The sequence below is a fragment of the Bombus pascuorum genome, chromosome 13, assembly GCF_905332965.1.
Source record: "Bombus pascuorum chromosome 13, iyBomPasc1.1, whole genome shotgun sequence".
Lineage (NCBI taxonomy): Eukaryota > Metazoa > Arthropoda > Insecta > Hymenoptera > Apidae > Bombus > Bombus pascuorum.
Genome location: NC_083500.1, coordinates 5,229,322 through 5,248,636, shown reverse-complemented (window position 1 = coordinate 5,248,636; position 19,315 = coordinate 5,229,322). Strand labels below are relative to the sequence as shown.

The following is a 19,315-nucleotide window of genomic DNA, read 5'->3' as shown; positions in this document are numbered from 1 at the left end:
AAATAAAAGTTTCTGTTAAATTTTCCAATTAAAGTAAACTTAAAAAAAACTGTAGAAAAAAGATACTTCTAATTTAACTGAGAATATTTTTGCTACAAAAGTGATGGCACGTTTCACTATTTGTTTTGCAAATTTTATTCATTCGATTCAGTGACCCTCCTCCGATGCGCTACACAATTTTCATATCTCGTTTTTTAAAAAATGCGGTGAAATGCAATATGTACAATATGCAGGGATGCGTGATCGTTACTCTTGGAATATTTTCACACTTAATTTATGCAAAGGAAAATACGAATTTTACAGGCAGCAGTAAGTTTGATAAGCAATAACTTGAGATAAAAGTTGGTTAATTGAAAACTTTGCTTCTTGTCTCTGTTCAATGAATATCGTCGCCTATTCCATACATAGTAAGTGCACATGCGTACGCTGTCTCTTTAATATTCATGAGATTCTGCTTAATTATCACAGCTGTAGACCGTTCGTGTAATCTCGCAGGCGTGAAGTTTCATTTAAATAAACAGAAAGAAGCTTCTTACTCCCGTAACGCATTTCTCGTTCTTCGCGGTTTCACGTGTAGTTGCTTACTTTAATAGTTAAACGCCATACTAAGAATCATGGTAATTTTATTAGGCATTTTAGTATCGCAGGTTTTGCAGAGAAAGAAATTGTATTCTGAAATTCCCTTATTATATAAAAAAGGAATTACATAAAAAAAAGAAAATGTGATTTCGATAATACTTCTCGACGATTTGGCTATAAGAATGAAATATCTTTGACGAACAATGCGAGACGAAGTAGCTATTTTAATTAAAAATCATGACAACGCGATACTTTCCTTCCGCAATAAATCGCAAGATTAATGAACTGTTGATAAAAATGGGAAATGAGGAACATTTTTTAAAATTATTATATGATTACGTAAATCTAATAATAAATGATAACGCGGAGTTTTTGAATGGTTCTTCATCATCGTTGCAAATAAATTGTGAAATTTTAATAGATCCATGGAGATAAAATTGAATTTTTCATTGAATTGAATTTTTCAACAATAAATCTTGATAAAAGATTCACCGTAAATCATTTTCTCCAGAGAACGTAATTATTATTTTAATACAACTATTATTAATCTCTATTGCAATTGCAATATTCCACCATTATTTTTCTGCCTTTACCGATCATGTTAAATAAGTCCTCAAATCGTTTTTAGCTAATAAATATTTTACATCTTCAATTTTATACTTCAAATTTATATTGTCTAACCCTTTATACCGACGATGTGTCGTAAAAAACAAAAACTACAGCGATTCTTTCAAAGGGTTTTCTTTGCGTTTTGAACAACTTTTCGTCTTTGTGCCTCCGCTTTTATTTCTGTCAAAGCGGAAGCACGATGAAAAAGAGAAGAAAATTTGGTAAAAAGAAAGAAGAGGAAGTAAAGGGCGAATTTGGATGAAACGTGAAACGTGTAAGAGAGTCAGGTCGTGGATGCCGCCTAATGCAAACGTAACGTAATAATTAGCGGCTGGGTAGCTCGCTAATTAAGGAGAAAGCAGAAGAAATAAAAGAGCTTCTCGTTTTACCGGCGATGGTTAAAACGGCGCTTTCGTTCTCGCTTATTTTCTCAACTTTTCCTACGTTTGTTCTTTCCACGCCTATTCGGATGCATCCGACACCTGTTTCTTTGACAACTCGACTCTATTGAATCATCATAATTGGCATGCAAAAGAAAAAATATTTGCTTCGAGAAATACCGAGGAAACGTTGTTAAGACGACAGTAGGAATACAAATTTTTTATTACAATGGAAGAATACTTATACAATTTTATTGATTACTTAGTTTATTCGCGTATAGGAAAACCAGGAAGGACAATTTTAGATCTTCGACTTTGAATTTGTAATTTCTAGATTTACAAATTTGCAAATATAAGAATATCAGATTTGTGTTTTTTTTTTATATTAACACCTCTAAAATTGGAATGTTTAGATTGTCCGACTTTTCGATTTGAGATTTTTCGGATTATCATCCTAACATCCTCTATAGTTAAAAATCAAATCGAAAATGTTCAAACGTTTGTATAAATGATTTATGAAAGATCAATCTCTTTAACCGCGCACGGAACAAGCGTTTGATCGCGAATTCCTTTTGCGAGATTGAATGTATTGCTACTGCAACGAATGCCAATTTCCTACAGAATAATTCCATTTCACATCCTATTCGTCATTTGGTTGGCATTTTGAACCAAAGGTAAATTAAAGTTTGATAAATTTTGTTCGATTTAACGTTTAATAATACCAATACAATGTAACTTTATCGAAGCGATGATATCTTTGACTGTGAGGGAAGAAATAATTGGTGAGGAAATTAGGATTGGTATAAAACAGCAAGAGAAAAACAAAGATGTCTGCCCAAAGAAGCCAGTGTACTTAAGTTCGAAGAAGGAATTCACGATCAAAAGTAGTGTTCTCGATCAACCTGCTTGATTTATGTCGCACGAGAACAATAAGCGTTGGAACAATCTGTCTCGCTCGAAAGAGCATTCAGGATGAGCCTTAACGGTGAAAGCCGGACCGGAAGGATCGACGATCCGTGACCACCGACACGACAATGCAAACGGTATCTAAACCTTTTCCTTACAGAAAATTCACGACCATCTTCTCTCAATGTAACGCTACCATTCCTAAGAAGGAAGAGCTGTCGTTCTAATGTTATGACTAATAATAGTTGATATTAGAAAATTCCTGGAATTTCTGAGAATTCAAAGTTCGTAATTATTAAATTCGCAACTTTTGCGTTCCTCAATTTTTATTGCTATAACTAAGAAATTTTGAAAAGCATTGATGGAAAAGTTTGTGAATTAGTAAAAATTGTTACCAGTTGACACTAGAAAATTTCTGGTCCTGTAGAAGAATTTTGAGGTCGTGGTCATTAAATTTGGAATTCTTAGATGTACAATCTTTGTATTTCTGATTCTTTTATTTACAATTTCCCGATCCGCAATCCTCAAACCTCCTTTTGTTCCATCCCATTGTTTCTCTGCTTGCAGTTATTAGCCTTGCAAATTTGAAATGTACGAATTCCAAATATTCAGAAGCAGAGAACGTTTGTTGCTTTCGACCAAATTCCCCTTATCTAGTCCTACAGAGTTACCCCAAAAAGAAGCTATTACAATATATAGCAAAGCCGAAATAAAATACACGAGTACGATGACTGATTCCGTGAGCCAATTACCACAAACCATTCCTCGGGGAACCCTTGGCAGCTGTGTATAAAGGGTGCTGGTGTGACACGAGATGAGTAGAAAGACGGAAAAAAGGGGGAAAAAGAAAGAAATGGAAAGGCGGAGGGAAACGGGTTCGCGTTTAACGGGTGAGAGGAAAATGACATGGACGTGAAACAGAGATGACTGAGGGGGAGCAGAGCCACGAAATTCATGAATATTTATACCGTGGTTATATCGTAGAAGTAGCATGCGCTGGAAAAAGAGAAAAAGGGAGAACGCCGGCGCCGTGAACGAATTGAACGAAGCGCAAACGCAGAAACTACTACGTACTGCGAATGGAATAGAAGAAGACATAACGCAATCGTGTACCATTTTGCTTATGAAGATGGAAAGAGGCAATATTGCAGTTGAATCGATATAACTTAATTTATTATCTGGATATATTACGCGAATCGTACGATCACCTCTCTCTGTAATTGTACCGATTATTATCTCTCGTTAACGTAGTGTGTTACTAACGATAGTTACTGGTACTTGTTATCGTTGCTTTCGCGCTTGTTAATCCCTTGCTGCGATTGAATTAGTAACTGATTATAATCGCGCCATTAATAGGTCGTTGCCATGCTAATGACGGAAATTTTTTTCTAAGTGAATGATCAACGTGACGATGAAGTCTACGTATATACCTACAGATTATTTTTCGACCGTTTTACTCTAATGTAATACCATTTCACGTAGGATAAGAAGAACTGATATAAAAGAAATATAAGTTTCTAGTTTAAGAGATTATGCCATCTACTTTGTTATAATTATATTCATCGAAAATTCGAATTATATATATATATATATATTTCTTTGGAAAATTTCAATTAAATTTGTAAACAATTCGATCGCGATATAATTTGTAGAGAATAACGATAAATCGCACCCTGGAAGTCAGAAGGTCATTAACACGCGATAATACACAGCGGAAGTACGGCTCGTGGCTTCATTAATAAACATATGAGTCTAATTATACGGAACGCAAATTAAACGACTGCAATCTATATACTCTCGATAAGTTCACAGATATAAGAAGTCTAAAAATATACTAAAATGGCTTTGATCGTTATTTCTCATTTATTTAAAACTATTCGAATCTCCTGAAATTATTCGAGTGCCATACGTATCCGTTGCAACGTAATTAACTCACACAAAACGCCCATTCGAATACTGAAATGTCAATTAACATGTCGCAGAATAAATAATATCAAACACTGTGAAAGCAAGATTGTTCCTGAAACCTGATTCTCAAACGATCAATCTTGGTATTAACTAAGCGAAATCTAGTCCATAGACCGGGTTTCTAGGATAACGCCAGTTTCATCAGGGAAATGAACAATATAATCAGAACAGCGTATCAGATTGGATCCAGCCCTGACGTCGTAATTGCTTTGTCTCCCACGCCTTTGAAGCGACCAATCACGATCACATAAGCACAATCAAACTTCGTATACGCCGATGCTCGCACGTCGTGCGCCAAAGGATGCAGCAGATTTGCATACGCGTTTCTTCTTTCTCTTTCTAACCTTCTATCCAGCCCCTGTCTCGGATTCTCCTTTTTTCTGTCTCTCATTTTTTCTTTTGTTTTTTTCTCGGTGTCCCTCTTGCTCGTTTATTCACTTATGTAAGTATAGACGTGCACATACGTGGCCGATACACATAGGAGGAACAAACACGTGTATACACGTTAAAGCAAGTTCGTGGCGCGCAATTAAGAAGCAATTTAGTGCACCTCCTCGTGAACGAGCTTTCGCAACACATCGTGTACCACGATAAAGCCTCATCCGTGTACCCGGAAGCCCAACTATGTTGGTATTAAAACTATCCTTATGGGAGAGAGGATGATAATGTTTATGGCGCTTCCGGTGCAAACATGTGTTGGATATCAAACATTTTTGAGAATCGATGGTTCTTGATTAGAGTAGAGCGATAAGGTAGAGAAAATCGGAGCGACGTGAGAGTTTGACTCCGTAGGATTTAATTATCACTGACAAAGGATTGTCTTAATTGTTATATGTACGCAATATTATATACTTGACATTATTTTTATAAGAAAAATGACAATGTACCTATACTGTGCTTCGTACGTATAAAACATTTTAACATTTAAAATTATAGGATTTGAATATTATCTAATATAATGATATATAATATCATCATATATGATCATCAATCATATATAATAATTTAAAATTTCTACGTACATTTAAATTTAAACGAACATTCAATTCCTTCCATTTTAATAATCGATCGATTTATATACCAGTGAAAGAAAAAAGGATCTCTATACGCCGATTAATCTTTCGGTCCATTTATAAAATCCCTAATTCCTATCCCAAAAGAGCCATTCCAAATTCCATAAAAAAAAGAAAAAAATGGTATGTGCCATATCCAGCCGACAAATCCTTCCTTTTATACCACAGAACTATCCCCTTCCGGTTTCATCCCAAACTATAATAGTATTATAATGGTCATATCGCGAAATATGATATCTATACACGACATTAAATGTTGGCAGTAGTTCGGTGAATGTACAATGCGACACGAACGATTTCCGGTCCCCGTAAACCCAAAACGGAAGATTAGTGTCCATCTGGGGATGTTAAACAGCAGAAACGTGCAGCATGATTGCAGGAAGCAACGCACGTGACGCACTATGCGATATAGTTCACGTTGTACACTGCTACCTTCGCTGAATGTGAATATTGTATGGATCTATTGTACGGAGTTCATAATTCTGTTATAACGTTCCGCGTTTCGATCTTTTTTCGCGACTCGGTGGTGTCCTGTCCGCGTCAAAAAGAACTTCTTGACTCCCTCTTGTAAAGTTCTTGATGTTTCAGGTATACGACCTAATACTTTGTTCGTGAAGCTTCGACTTGTTCGGAAACTGTAGAACCTATGCTTCATGTCTTTTATATAGAAATAAAGTTAGCGTTTGAGGTCAAGTGTTATTTTAAGTAATATTGTTATAAGCGTTTCTTGTAAGTATTCGCTAATACGATATAGCAATATTCTTTAAACAATTGAAATTAGATAGATTCATATTTGATTCTCTGAAATTTAAATTGTTACCAATTAAATTTAAATGATCACCAATTTTCCTAAAGGAAAATAAATTGTGAGCTTAACGATGGTGCCATAGAAAATGATTACTAGATTGTGGATATTTGTACAAATTCATAGCTTTATCGATATATACTAGTTAAAGAAAAAGAATCTAGTTAGATAATTATTATTTTACTGAAATTTTCCAACTTTTAATTAATTTTCCTTTCACTCCTTAGATGTTTCATATTTATTCCTACGTTGATAACTATATCGATATAATTAAGCAACTATCTATTTCGTTTTCTTGTTCCATACAATTAAGTGGAAGCAGGCAATCTTGTCTTCGTGGTCTCGCTTTTTCATGAAGAAAATACGAAAGAAAAAACAGAGAATCCGCATTTCGTCGGGTTCCCCGGGAGGTCTTAAAATTTAACATGTTCAATCATGTCGCGTACGTTTGTTCACCTAAAGAACCTTCTAGCCGGAATGTTGCGAGAGAGCAACCTTTACGGTAAAACGGGAACGCAACGAGACAAGTACCTTAAATGGCCCGCGGTACTTTTGCTCGTTTTCAATGCCGCGACGAGAATGTGACGCAACCGACCGTGTTATCCATTCCCCTGGCATCCTTCAATTTCCACGGAGCTTGTAACACCATGTGGCTTTTACTCCGCTCTCACCAATGTGCCTTACTTCTCTGCATTTGCATATTTTCCATCTAAAACACTTGATTTTTGTTAAATATTTGTGCAATTTTGAAAACGGTGATACAATGAATGATCACTTAGAAAACTGATGTGCGTAGATAATCGTTATTTCGTTGATGGCTGAATTTAATAATATTAAGTACTCGAATTTTTAAAATTTATGTTTCTTCTAAATTATAAAATATTTTTAGATTATGGATTGTCATACATTTACTGTGAGCCTTATGTCCATGTTAGGACCGAGCAGTATTTTTTAAATTACAAAGTGAATAGAGAAATACACGTTCAATATGGAAATCAGATAAAAGGAGAATTTTGATAACGTAGGATTAATCGGCAACGCATGGAATTTTAAAACCAGTTGTCCTGTAAAAAATGGATAATACGACTTGACGTGTTCTTCGTATAAAATATAGTATTTCGAATCAACGACATATCAAAATTACACTTTATCTATGCTGTCATATACAACCGTTACCTTAGCCGTATCATCCAAAGTTGCTGACTTCCTGGCAAGAGTCGCGGGGCGTCTCAGCTTTAATTTATACCGATGACAAAATTCAGACAGCTCTATTTCTCGAAAGATCGCGAGACACATCGTCGAATAAGTAATGGATGTAAATATACATTGGGAAATCCCTACGGGTAGCAACCGAATGTCCCGAGGGATCGATATGCAGATAGCCGATTCTCATAAATATTAATCAGTCGCGATAGCTTCTGCAACAGCCGCGTAGCATCGGTCATTTCTTTATTATTATTACCGTTATTGTTATAGTCCCTCTTCCAGTAATATCGAGATACGAATAAATGGGACGAAAAGGGAGAGAAAAAAGAAGAAGAAAAATCGAGCAATGAGTGAATCTTACTGCGCAGGAAATGTCGACTGAGATTCCACTTTGGAACGTATCGATTTTTCCGTGACACGTTCCAGGGAATACGTATTCCAGGCAGCGTAAATTCTAATAAATATTTATTGCCCCTGTAAAGCGACATGCAAATACGTGGACACGCGGTGGAATCTCGATTATCGAAATGCGTGTTAACTTCCGGTTATCTGAACATTCGACAACGTGTCTCACTGGGCCTGCCAACGCTTTTCTCTTTTCGATTAGGTCGTGCTCCAGGAAGATGAAGTGTTGATTAAGGTATGTATTAAATGATAATTAATAAGTTAAATAAAGTTATTTGTTTGGAATAAATCGGATTGAAATCATAAATAACCAAAATGCAAATCTCTTTCAGGTAATACACACGAGCACAATTCATGCATACAAATAACAGAGAAGGTAAAAAGAAAAGATGGTGAACTGTAGTTTTTGTTCTGATACATTTGAAATCAAGAAAAGATTATCTTGAAATGACGAGCATGTTGAGATTAATTTAATCAAAAACTACTAATATTAAATTTGAACTTTATGTACCATAGCTTTCTTGATAAATGACACAAATTTAAAATTTACTGATTTCATAAGAGGGTACTAAGCATTACTCTAATATGATGACATTATTTCATCATTCATTACTAGTAACATCGCTTTTAACATTGATTTAATGCAAAATTGACGTACCAGATTATCGACAAACGCTATTAACCACCGTTATTTCATTAATACTGACGTATCCTACCACAAATCGACCAGAATGTTCAAAGCACTTAACCTCCGATCCCACAAAATCGCGAAAGAACTTGATCCAACGCCAACGATATTTCGCTCTCTATTTTCTTATTAAAGTAACGAAATAATCCCAACTAAATGATCTAAACTAAAATAGAAGGAACATCGAAAAGATCGAAACCACAGATAAGAACGTACCTGGAAGATAACAAGTAAAAAGTGACATGAAAATTGACGCAAAGTGTTGGCGCTAAAGAGCAAGAAAGATGTCAAGAGAGCATTGAACGAGACAAACGCACGACAAGAGGACGTTTCGCGACGTTTATCAGTTGAAACTCGACGACGAGATAAAACCAGGAGGCCCATCGGTACGAAAGAAGGAGGAGCGAGAGAGAGAGAGAGAGAGAGAGGAAGAGAGGGTGAAGAAGGAAGAAGTTGCCGGTGAACATTCCACGGCTCCCGGAGTCAACGAAGGCTCGGCTCATCCAGAGCGGAATCGTTCCCACGCTGCGCGAATCCGCTTGAAACACACCGAGCTATCGCGCCGCTCCTCCAATCGCGTTTCCACTTCCGTTCGTTCGTTCCTTAGTAATTATTCATTGAAACAGGACTGCCGATGCGGAAACACAATTTAAAAGCGCGACACTTTCCTCCCTGGGATTCAGTACCAAGGGAGAATGGATTAGGTTGTAAATCGTTTAGTCGATGAATGGAGACACTGTGTCTGCTACGTGATTGCTGTTTATTAATTCACGTGTCACTATTTCGGTTAATGGTACTACGGAATTAGCCGTGATTGATGTATTCTTTCGTGGATTATTTTGTGAATCGTAATCGGCAGACGGCTGAGATTTCTATTGCAAATTATACATATATTTTTCAAATTCATATTTTCGACAGCATGACTGAAAAAAGTAATTGTTATACCTACCAAGTATTATAGAAAGCTTTATACTTTGAATGTTTTATGTATTTTAAAATATGTCTTCAGACTGTGCATATTCTGTGCAATTTTGCATCTCCCCTATAAATGCATACAAATCTGCAATCTATTGATCAGTAAAATGTTTATGCAATAGATGTTCATGCTTTGTATTATAGTTTCATAAGCACACATAGAGAACCTACGTATAGAAATTTGTTTTACGTATTAAATAGCATAATATATATTGTTCTTTGTGCTATATTTTATATATATTTTTATTTATATACATTCTATACATTTTTACGATTGCAAATTTTAATTATTGGGGATGATGGTGTAATTATCCAGATGAATTAGGATGAAAAAGCGAGGATAAAACTTTAGTATGAGAGTTAATTTTGAAGAAAATAAGAATAGAAAGTACAGAAGTTGAAAGTTACGTAAAATAAGGCAACTGTATACTATAAATCGAGCAAATAAAATCTAGAAAATCTAGGTCGGAAATGTATAATAAAATGTCTTCGTGAAAGGTTACTTCCGGAGAATACAAAATTAGAAAATCAGAGAGTCAGCATGTCCAATTATAGAAAATCATCTATCGTAACTAATCCAATGTTTCCTATTTGGTTTACTCAAATAATGAGAATTCGTACGTTCCGTTGCATAATGAAAATCTCGCTAATGGCACCTAAGATTATCTCACAACTTAATAACATTTTCTAAAAAAAGAAAGAAGAAGAAAAAAGAAAAAATGTTTAGTCCATAAAAATGAACTGCAATGAAGATGATCTCACAGAATCCCGTGATAGAACTAAATCTTGTATCAACAAGTTCCATCAGTCTGTAGTTAAGCTTTTACCATTATTCACGTCTTCTAGAAAACATCCTACAAATTACTCTACTTTTTCTTCGGTAAGATGAACCAACACAGAATAAATTATAATTGTAAATGAAACAATCAGGGTATAAAGTTGTTCTGCCTGATATCTCAATTAGGCGAACACGAATTGCGTTTGTTTCGCGAATATGTGCTTGATATGGCCAGAGATCTGAATTACACGTTCCATATCGTAGATTCTCGTATGATGTAGCAAAAATTAATAATTCCTACGTGAAGCGACCTTTAATCTGAAAATCTATTAGATTTCACATTTTTAATTATCTTCATATTTCCATTCCATTCCCATCCATTTCCATTTCCACAAATGGAATAGAATATTAGAGTATAATGAAATCAGTATATACTGTGTATACATCCCACTTTTAATCTTCCCACGCAATTATTTCCCAAAGTACCCATTGTTGTAAAGGATGTTTTAAGTAAAATTTCTTCTGTTTCAGGGTGGGCGTCTTATGATGACCATCAAATTTGTCCAGGTAAGGCGTCTTCGAGATCTCAGGATGACTTTTTTTTAGATAGAACTATAAATTTTTTTATAGACCATTCGATAGCGTTTTTAATTCTCTACAAAAAATTATTAAGGTATTTGTATCTGAAAATTCTTAGTTTCAGAGATATTTCAATGTTAATTTCATCAAACTGAGTGTATGAAATACCAGGAAAACATGAACATAGAAGCACGTTATCTTTCCTCGTCTTTCATATGGCGGGTTTTACAAGAATGAAGTTAACATTTTCTAAACTAATTATTTTTCAACTCAATTGACACCCTATTATAGATAATTGAAAAATGTATCCGATGGTGCATAAAAAACGTATAGTTCCATTTAAAAAACAATGGTCACCTTAATATCTCGAAGACACGTGTATCTAGATAAGGATTGTGGTCATCACAAAACGCCTCTCTCGAAATAAAAGAAGTTTTATCGAAACACTTTTGCGACTAATGTATAGTTTAGAAGTTATTTACCGATTAAAATGAGACAACCTGTATAGTAGAATATTACGTCGTTACTCTCCGAATAATTTTTATACAATTTTTATATTCAACACCATTATATTGCAATGGCAAAGAGTTGTCGATAATTCCATTGTTTTCGATTGCATTTACGAGTTCCATCGAGGAGAATGCAATTTAAGGGCACACTTTCTCGTAATCCACGGACAAAGATGCACTATGCCGGACAAATAGAAAGTGGAAAAAGTAGGCGAACGAATCGTAATACATTTATCAGTCGAGTCGCATTTACGATGCCCAAGAGTCTGTGGTTGATACTCGATCGACGAGAAATAAAGCGCAGCCGATTCTTATATCTGCCCTTTTCTCTTTTCACACGTTTCGTTTCCCCTTACACGCGTTTTCTCTTGTCCTCGGCTTTTCCTTTTTATTGATCCTCTTGCAATTTCATTCCATTCCATTCTCACCTCACTTTTTGCACATTTTTAATACTTTCCTTTAGCTTCTTTCATATTATTCCATTTTTAGTTTTCTAGTTCTTTCTATATTCGACGTAATCTTTCTACAAACGTTGTATCTGTGGCGTTTTCCTTAAGCTTCTCCTCTACGAAAACGAGATCTCTCGTATCTTCGTCTGTTCCTTCTCATTGTCCCGTTTTGTTATTTCTTATGTCTGTATATTTCATAATTTCTTGCAATATCTCTTGAAGAGATTTGTCTCTCTTATAATCTTGTTTCTTAGTGGGCTTTGTCTCGTGTTTCATCTTTACTTTTCATCTTTTCGCTACAAATAGATTCTTATTTTAATATTGTTATTTAATTTCTTCTCCCTTCTTGTTATTCCTTTCTTTATAGATAATTGGTGTCTACAGATTTTCTTCGCTATTGAATCAGCATATAATTTACTTCCTTTTAACTTTCACTTTCTCGTTGTTTCTAATTCTTTTACACCATTTTCCATTCCCCTTTAATTTCATCTTATTCTTCCAGTAGATTCTTTATCTATGATCATTTAGATCTTTCCTTGTTCTGCCTTTCCTTTCTGTAGGATTTCCCATTTCTTCACTTTCTCTTTTCGGGGTTTTTAAATACTTTCATCGCTCCGTTAATTTACTTTCGTTATTCACTTCCATTTCTATCCTCCTTCTATCTCATTTCTCCAATCAATTTCCAATATTCGGCTTCTATATCAGCTTCTTCCTTTACGAATTACATTCTTGGGCAATTCCACATTCACACGTTGTACAATGTCATAAATACTTTTCTCAGTTCTCTTTTCTTTTACATTAATTCTGTTTTTATCTTTGCGCAGAATATTCTGCGAACCCTTTTGCTTTAATTTCATTCTCTTTTTTTCTTGACTCTCTCAATTCGATTCGACGCTGTAATATTGTTTGTTCGCTTCCGTTCCCCGAACCCACTTGTAACCCACTGAAACAACCACGATACAGCGCCGATAGAGCGGAGTAGCATGTAGTGACACAAGTTAAACCGAATCTTTCCCTACGGATGTGCAGCATAGATACGTATATGCTATCGATTGCAGAGCAGAAAACGATAGCATCGAGACAAATAACATACAGGGAAATACGTGTATTAAAATTCTGTTCGCCTCGAATCGAACGTCGATATAGTTGGAGCAAGGTGTACCATCTGATAAAGGAAGCTGTAATATTATCAAGAGAATGAAGACAGAAAAATTTAAACAGACATAACATTTTTCAAATTCCAAATTTCTTTTTCACTTTCCCTTTGCATTTCTGCTGCTGTTACTGTTTTGCCGCCTTTTTGGTTTTAGAATTCGACGTACCTACATAAATTTTTACTACTATTAAAGCAGCAGAGTTAATAGAGCACAACATTGATAACGTATGACGTATGTGTATACTTAATTCAACGACGAATATCTCTCCTAAAACTCGCGCTAGAAGAAACATCGCTAATCCTCCGAGGATTATCTGACCTAACCTACAGTCACTGGTAATCCCACCTCCCTCTCAGGAAATAAAAATATAGCTAAAATAAAACGAAGTTTACTTTGTCGCAGTCATACGAGGAATATAATCCAATAATCTCGCGGCGTGTAATTTTCAACTAGTTAAAAATTACGAAGAAGATCTGCATGGAAAATGAAGGGATTTCGCTACGGATATATCGCTGCGCACAGGGAATATTAAATGAAAAAAATGTCCCACTACCATTAACTCGCTTCCGTTTCGTGAATCCACTTGTGTGCCCCCATTGGAGCGAACTACATACATCGCAGAGAGAGAGAGAGAGAGAGAGAGAGAGAGAGAGTGAGAGAGGATCGAGTAGGTTACGGTGTTGCAGCGAATTTCTCGTCAAACGAATCGAAGGAGACGCGAATCCTGTCACGAAGCGATAGCCGTAAACGACAACTAGACCGCGAATATTTATGCAGATTTATATTTTTAAGACTATAATCTACAAAATGGAACATAACGAATAAAATTCTCTGATTATCGCGCAAACAGAATTAACATAGTTGATCTTTCCATAAATATAAATATCTTTCCATAAATAAGTCAGAAAGAAGGAATGACATTTTTTCGTTTAAGGTTTCGTTTTTGAAAAAAGATGAGTTTAGAAACTCATCAGGTACATGTGCATTAAGCGGAAGTTTCGAATTATCAAACTTCTGTTTGTAATCGCGTATACTTCTTAATATTGCGCTACTGAAAGAAAACTAAACATTTACGAAAATATTTTTACCTAAATCGTGTAATAATTTCGAATTAGAATGACACTTTCATTACTCTTCTCTCTTTTATTAAATAATTATTAAATTAATTAGAATATCTTAATCTAAAAATTGTATATTGAAGTATATCTAATATTCTAGATTAATTTCAATTTTGCCATCTTCATAACTCTCATCCAGCATAATAAGAATATCTTCACTAGAAAAGATTTCTCAATATTGTGCAATATTTCAGAATAAACTTCTTTCTTTTATTATGTGGAGTAATAAAAATATTTTAACCTAAAGATCCCTGTATATCATTTCAAACGATTCTGTCGTCTTAATGTTTCCATTATCCACGATAATTGGAATATGCCGGCTGACTAAGTTTCTTTCCTATTGCACAATACCGCCAGTTAACCTAAAAATTCCGGTATCTCTTCCTTTGTCATCGCAGGGACTCAGCTGTTCCGAAAAGAAGATTTCTAGGTTGAAGTGGACCGTAAATAATAACGTTTCACAAGCGAGCACGATTCATGTCATGGTGTTAAAACGTATCGGGGCGTAACCAAATCCTCGAGAGCCAGTTTCGACGAGATTGCAGTGGTACCGTTCGGTTTTCATTGATTAAAAAAAAATCTCATTGTTAATCCTGGTAACAAGATTGAAATCGATCGAAATAAAGTAAACATTCGAGTAACTCCATCCCGTGCATCTGTTCAAAAAGAAGAAAATACCAATATGTATTTATCGGTAAATAAATTCACTTATTAAGTAATTCCATAAATATTTCTATATTTAAGTTTAAAAGATAGAAATTTTTATTGACAAATATTACATTATTATATTATATTCATCGATGAATAATTTATTATTTAAAGTTGTTTGGTTTCCTGTTTGTATCTCTTTTTATAGAATTTTAGCGTAACGATCGAAGTAAATGCAAATTTGTTTAATTATCAATTTATTCTTTCGTTCTAATTTGGCAATTCATTGGTATCGATCATTTCTCTATCAATGCTATTCGTTATTTCTTTAAATGTGCTACCTACGATCCTCGCCATCATTTGATTTTATCTCAGAGATTCAAAACGCAATATAAGAGACGAAATTGTTTACGGAATGAACTTGCTATAGTTTCGAGATTCCGCAATTTCTACATCAATTTGTACTTGTTTCCGTGCAGTAAATTTCCTCAAACTAGCATCGGATGGAACGATGGCAAATATTCGAGCTGAGATTTGTTTCAACGTATCACGATAAATATTATGAAATTAAACAGGAATTACACGACATCTCGTAAAACGCGTCCAACTCTCAAACAAATCCGCCTGAGTTTGTCCCAATGCATGAGACTGCAAACATTCTCATATTCGACTAATATTTGCCCGGGGCAAATATAAAACTCAGCATTTCCGATACGTCTTCTGTGTAACCAGAATGGATAAGCAAGGTTGTGTATATGGTGCATCGATTTATCGTACAATAGCAAAACGATCGAAAAATGTATCGTTTGCTATAAACTCATAGTTAGAAAATTTGAATCGATAGTTAGAAATTTGATTTAAGAATTCAGAGAAAAATTGTACGAGTACATTTTTTTTCTAAAAACGATAGTATGTAACTGGGAAATTGTTAGATATTTTAAAACTTTTAAAAATATTATTATTATTGGAATTAACTATAAGTAATTAAAATAAGTTTAATTTTATGCAGAGATTTCTCGAATTAAACTCTTGAATAATACTGGAACATTGTGTGTACATTTGAGTTTTGTTTAGTTGAAATATGATTCTAAATGATACAGAGATACCAATGATTACATATGTGCACACTATTGTCGCTAGGTATTTCAAAATATTTATTAATATCTGCGTTGTTTAACAGACACAGTATGTGAATATTTAGGTTCTGTTTAATTCAAACATTACTCCAAAGGATGCAATTCCCAATGCGTTGCAAAATATTTTTTGGTATTTTGTTAATATTTGTAAATTTTGTTCTGTCTTCCTTTCTTAAAAAATTCGTCCCTGGACAACTTAAAGATTTCGTCACTTTTTCACCGAATCCATCAATTATTTATACTTCGAAACTTACGAAATTACTTCGCTTGCAACAAATTACTAATAAAACATCCCATATTTTACAAACACAGAATGATTGCACATCATTATCTTTAAAGGCTTTCGATTAAGGTTATTCCAGAGGCTGACTTTAAAGAACCATTTCGCCGAAGATTCTCGTTCACGATATACAATTCGAAACGAGTTTAAGACACACGAGTAGAACGCCTACGTTTGCACTTGGATTACACGTATACACAGAGAAGGGAAACTCAACGACACAGCTTATTCACGAAATTTTCACCTTCCTGAAATACCACTGTGCCATTTGTAAAAACAAAGATACGCAGAACATTTCTACGTCAAATATTTCACTTGTACTTGAGAAGAGAAAAAAGACTTTTATCCTCACAAATAGATTTACTTTTCTTGAAACATTCTTTAAGATAAATCCCTCTCATAAAAAATGATTCCGAAAATTCCTTCTACATGCGGACACTCGTCACCTTACCACCTTCTATTAAATTTGCTGATGACACGAATATTCCAATGAAATTAACTTTAATTACTACTGTTTGCTAATAGAAAACACATAAAAGCTTTCTGCAATATTGACTGAGCTCAATCAAACATAAACCACGTTTATCAATATTGCCAATAATACGCTTTGCACGTGAATAACGTTGAAAGTTCGGTTCTCAAAAATTGTGTAATTTCTACTACCATCCATTATTTACTTCTGATAAAAGAGAGAAACATGATGACACCGCTCGTAATTCTAATGCGACAGCTTTTCGTATAAAGCTTCAAATAGGAAGAGATTACATCTTAGAAAGGAGTATCTGATGTTTATATGAAAATTCCTACGAAAAATCGAATACGATATCACTGAAACACCGTATACAATAAATCTACTAAAATTAAATCGTTAAACGTCACACAAATCTTACGCGCGATGTTATGATCACCTCTAATCCAGTTCGATACTAGTTACCGATTAACAGAGAAAGAGAGAGAGAGAGAAAGAACAAAAACAGAGAGGACACAAATCGAAACTCTATCAAAACTCTCACGATTCGTGGAATTCAGTCACTTCGATTCGAGCAATATTTTATTACACGCCGATACACTCAACGTACGCGTGCTATCATCACCCATAATCCAATGACACCAGTTGAAGGTAGCCGAAAAAAAGAAGAAAAGAGCGAAGGAAGGAAATAAAATCAGAGAACGAAAATGTAAACTCTATGAAAACTCTCACGCATCGTGAGAGATTCACTCGCTTCGGTTTGAGCAATATTTTATTATCCGGTAACGCGCGCAGCGTACGCGTAGGACGGTAATTTCAGGCGAAGAATTCGAGCAAACGAACCATGGAAAAATCCTGTCCGGGCAACGATACAACGCCGTTGCTCCGAGCCAAATTCCGTTAGGAAGATTAATTGGAATCCCCTCTATATGCCCCTCTCTTTCTCTCTGTTAAAATACGCGCTTTACATCACGCCACGGAGACCTTTTTCAAAGCTCTCGAACCTTCATCGCTTCCTATACGTATATGTTTTATTTCTATTTTCGCAGCGCGTACATACATACCTTTTTCATACGAAAAACGATCGAATCGGGGAAAGTAAATCGATTCCACTAGCAAACAACGTGCAGACACACCAATAAATCGCCCAACTCACTGATAAAAGAAAAAAAATCTTCGAGAAGATAACAAAATATATCGAAACAACAGATACACATTCGCGCGCGTGTAAAACGTTTCGACGTGTGGAACACACGATAACGCGGTTCGAACACCGGTTCGTCGAGAACTGAGGATAGCGGAGGCGAGACTCGAACGGTGTCGGTCGACCTGGCTGGGCCCTGCGTCGGGCCTTCATATGGTGGGGGGAAGTCCCCTCGTTTCACGAGCCCCCGAGCTACGGCTCGATCGTGCTGGGGTTACCACCGCCTGCTGTCAGATAGTAAGCAACGACTTCGCCGCACCGAGCTATTATTACAGTCGTTATTATCGTTATTATTCGCCCCGGTTTTTATACCAGCCGTGTACGAGAGAAGGGTATAGGGATTTCAATGAATGTATTTCGCTGAATGATACGAGTGCATATATTATCAGAGGATTACTATAGAGTAGCTGCGACTAATATACAACACTTGATTTTAAAAGCTTGCCAAATAGAGAAACAGCCTTTTTTTCAGTGAAACTGACCTTAAAACACGACAAAGATAATACATATTTGTGTGTTAGTAATTAACCATACAAAAGGTTTAAATGTCTTAAAGTCATGGTAAACAAATATAAAAAAAATTAAATCCAGCGATGGACAGAAACACCTAGGAATATGTATATAGGAATATTTATTTAAATAAAAAAGACACATAGGGATATATCTTTCATTTTTCTAACTGATATTATATTATATTAAGTTTCTGTTTTTTTCATACTGAACGCGTGAATGACGCACCTGACACACATTCTTCGTGATCCCAATGAAAACAGCAAATACATCGCACTCATTTCTCACAATTATTGTCTCTTTCGTAATTGCCGCCATAAAATAAGTGTAGTTCCGTGTCATCAACATCAGTAACAGTATCACTGACATGTCTCATATTATGTACACTCAACCTGTTACGTTTCGGTACATAGGTATTTTGTCAGAAAAATAATGATTATGCTAAGAAGAAAATAAATGTAACGATAAATTTCTTTTAGATATTCAAACACGAACATGTTTGTTGATGAATCATATAAGAGTAACATTTTTTAACTTGTCCACTGAAAATTTTTGTTATTTAACTCACCTCTCAGAAACTTTTATACGATTTCAAACACAATAATCGACTACATTTGACGACAGATATCCAAATGAAGCTAAAATGTGAATACGCTTGTCTTCTGTTTTTAACGAAATATTTAGACTTCAAATATAAAAAATGATAGAACTAAGTATAATATGACTACAAGACACATAAATAATCAATACCAGGTCAATGGATGAACGGGTTGTTGAAGGATTTTAGCGGCCTGATGGAGACTTTGATGAGTGCATTTGGTTTTAGAAAGGTTTCAATAAATATTTCTTGAGGGCAGCATTTATGGTAATTGGGGAATTATTAG

The 19,315-nt window shown here is 35.0% G+C and overlaps 1 protein-coding gene across 16 annotated transcripts in view; it reads right to left on the bottom strand.

Annotated features, from left to right (window-relative positions):
• LOC132913772 (kazrin) overlaps positions 1 to 19,315 on the bottom strand; it is a 141,087-nt gene that overhangs the window by 68,909 nt on the left and 52,863 nt on the right. For 2 of the 16 annotated variants that reach the window (XM_060972308.1, XM_060972318.1), the window contains exon 1: positions 17,782 to 18,007. The exons of the other annotated variants lie outside the window; for them this stretch is intronic. The gene's annotated coding sequence lies outside the window, so the exon portion shown is untranslated. Of the gene's footprint in view, positions 1 to 17,781; positions 18,008 to 19,315 lie in introns of those variants that run through there. 16 annotated transcript variants of the gene reach the window in all.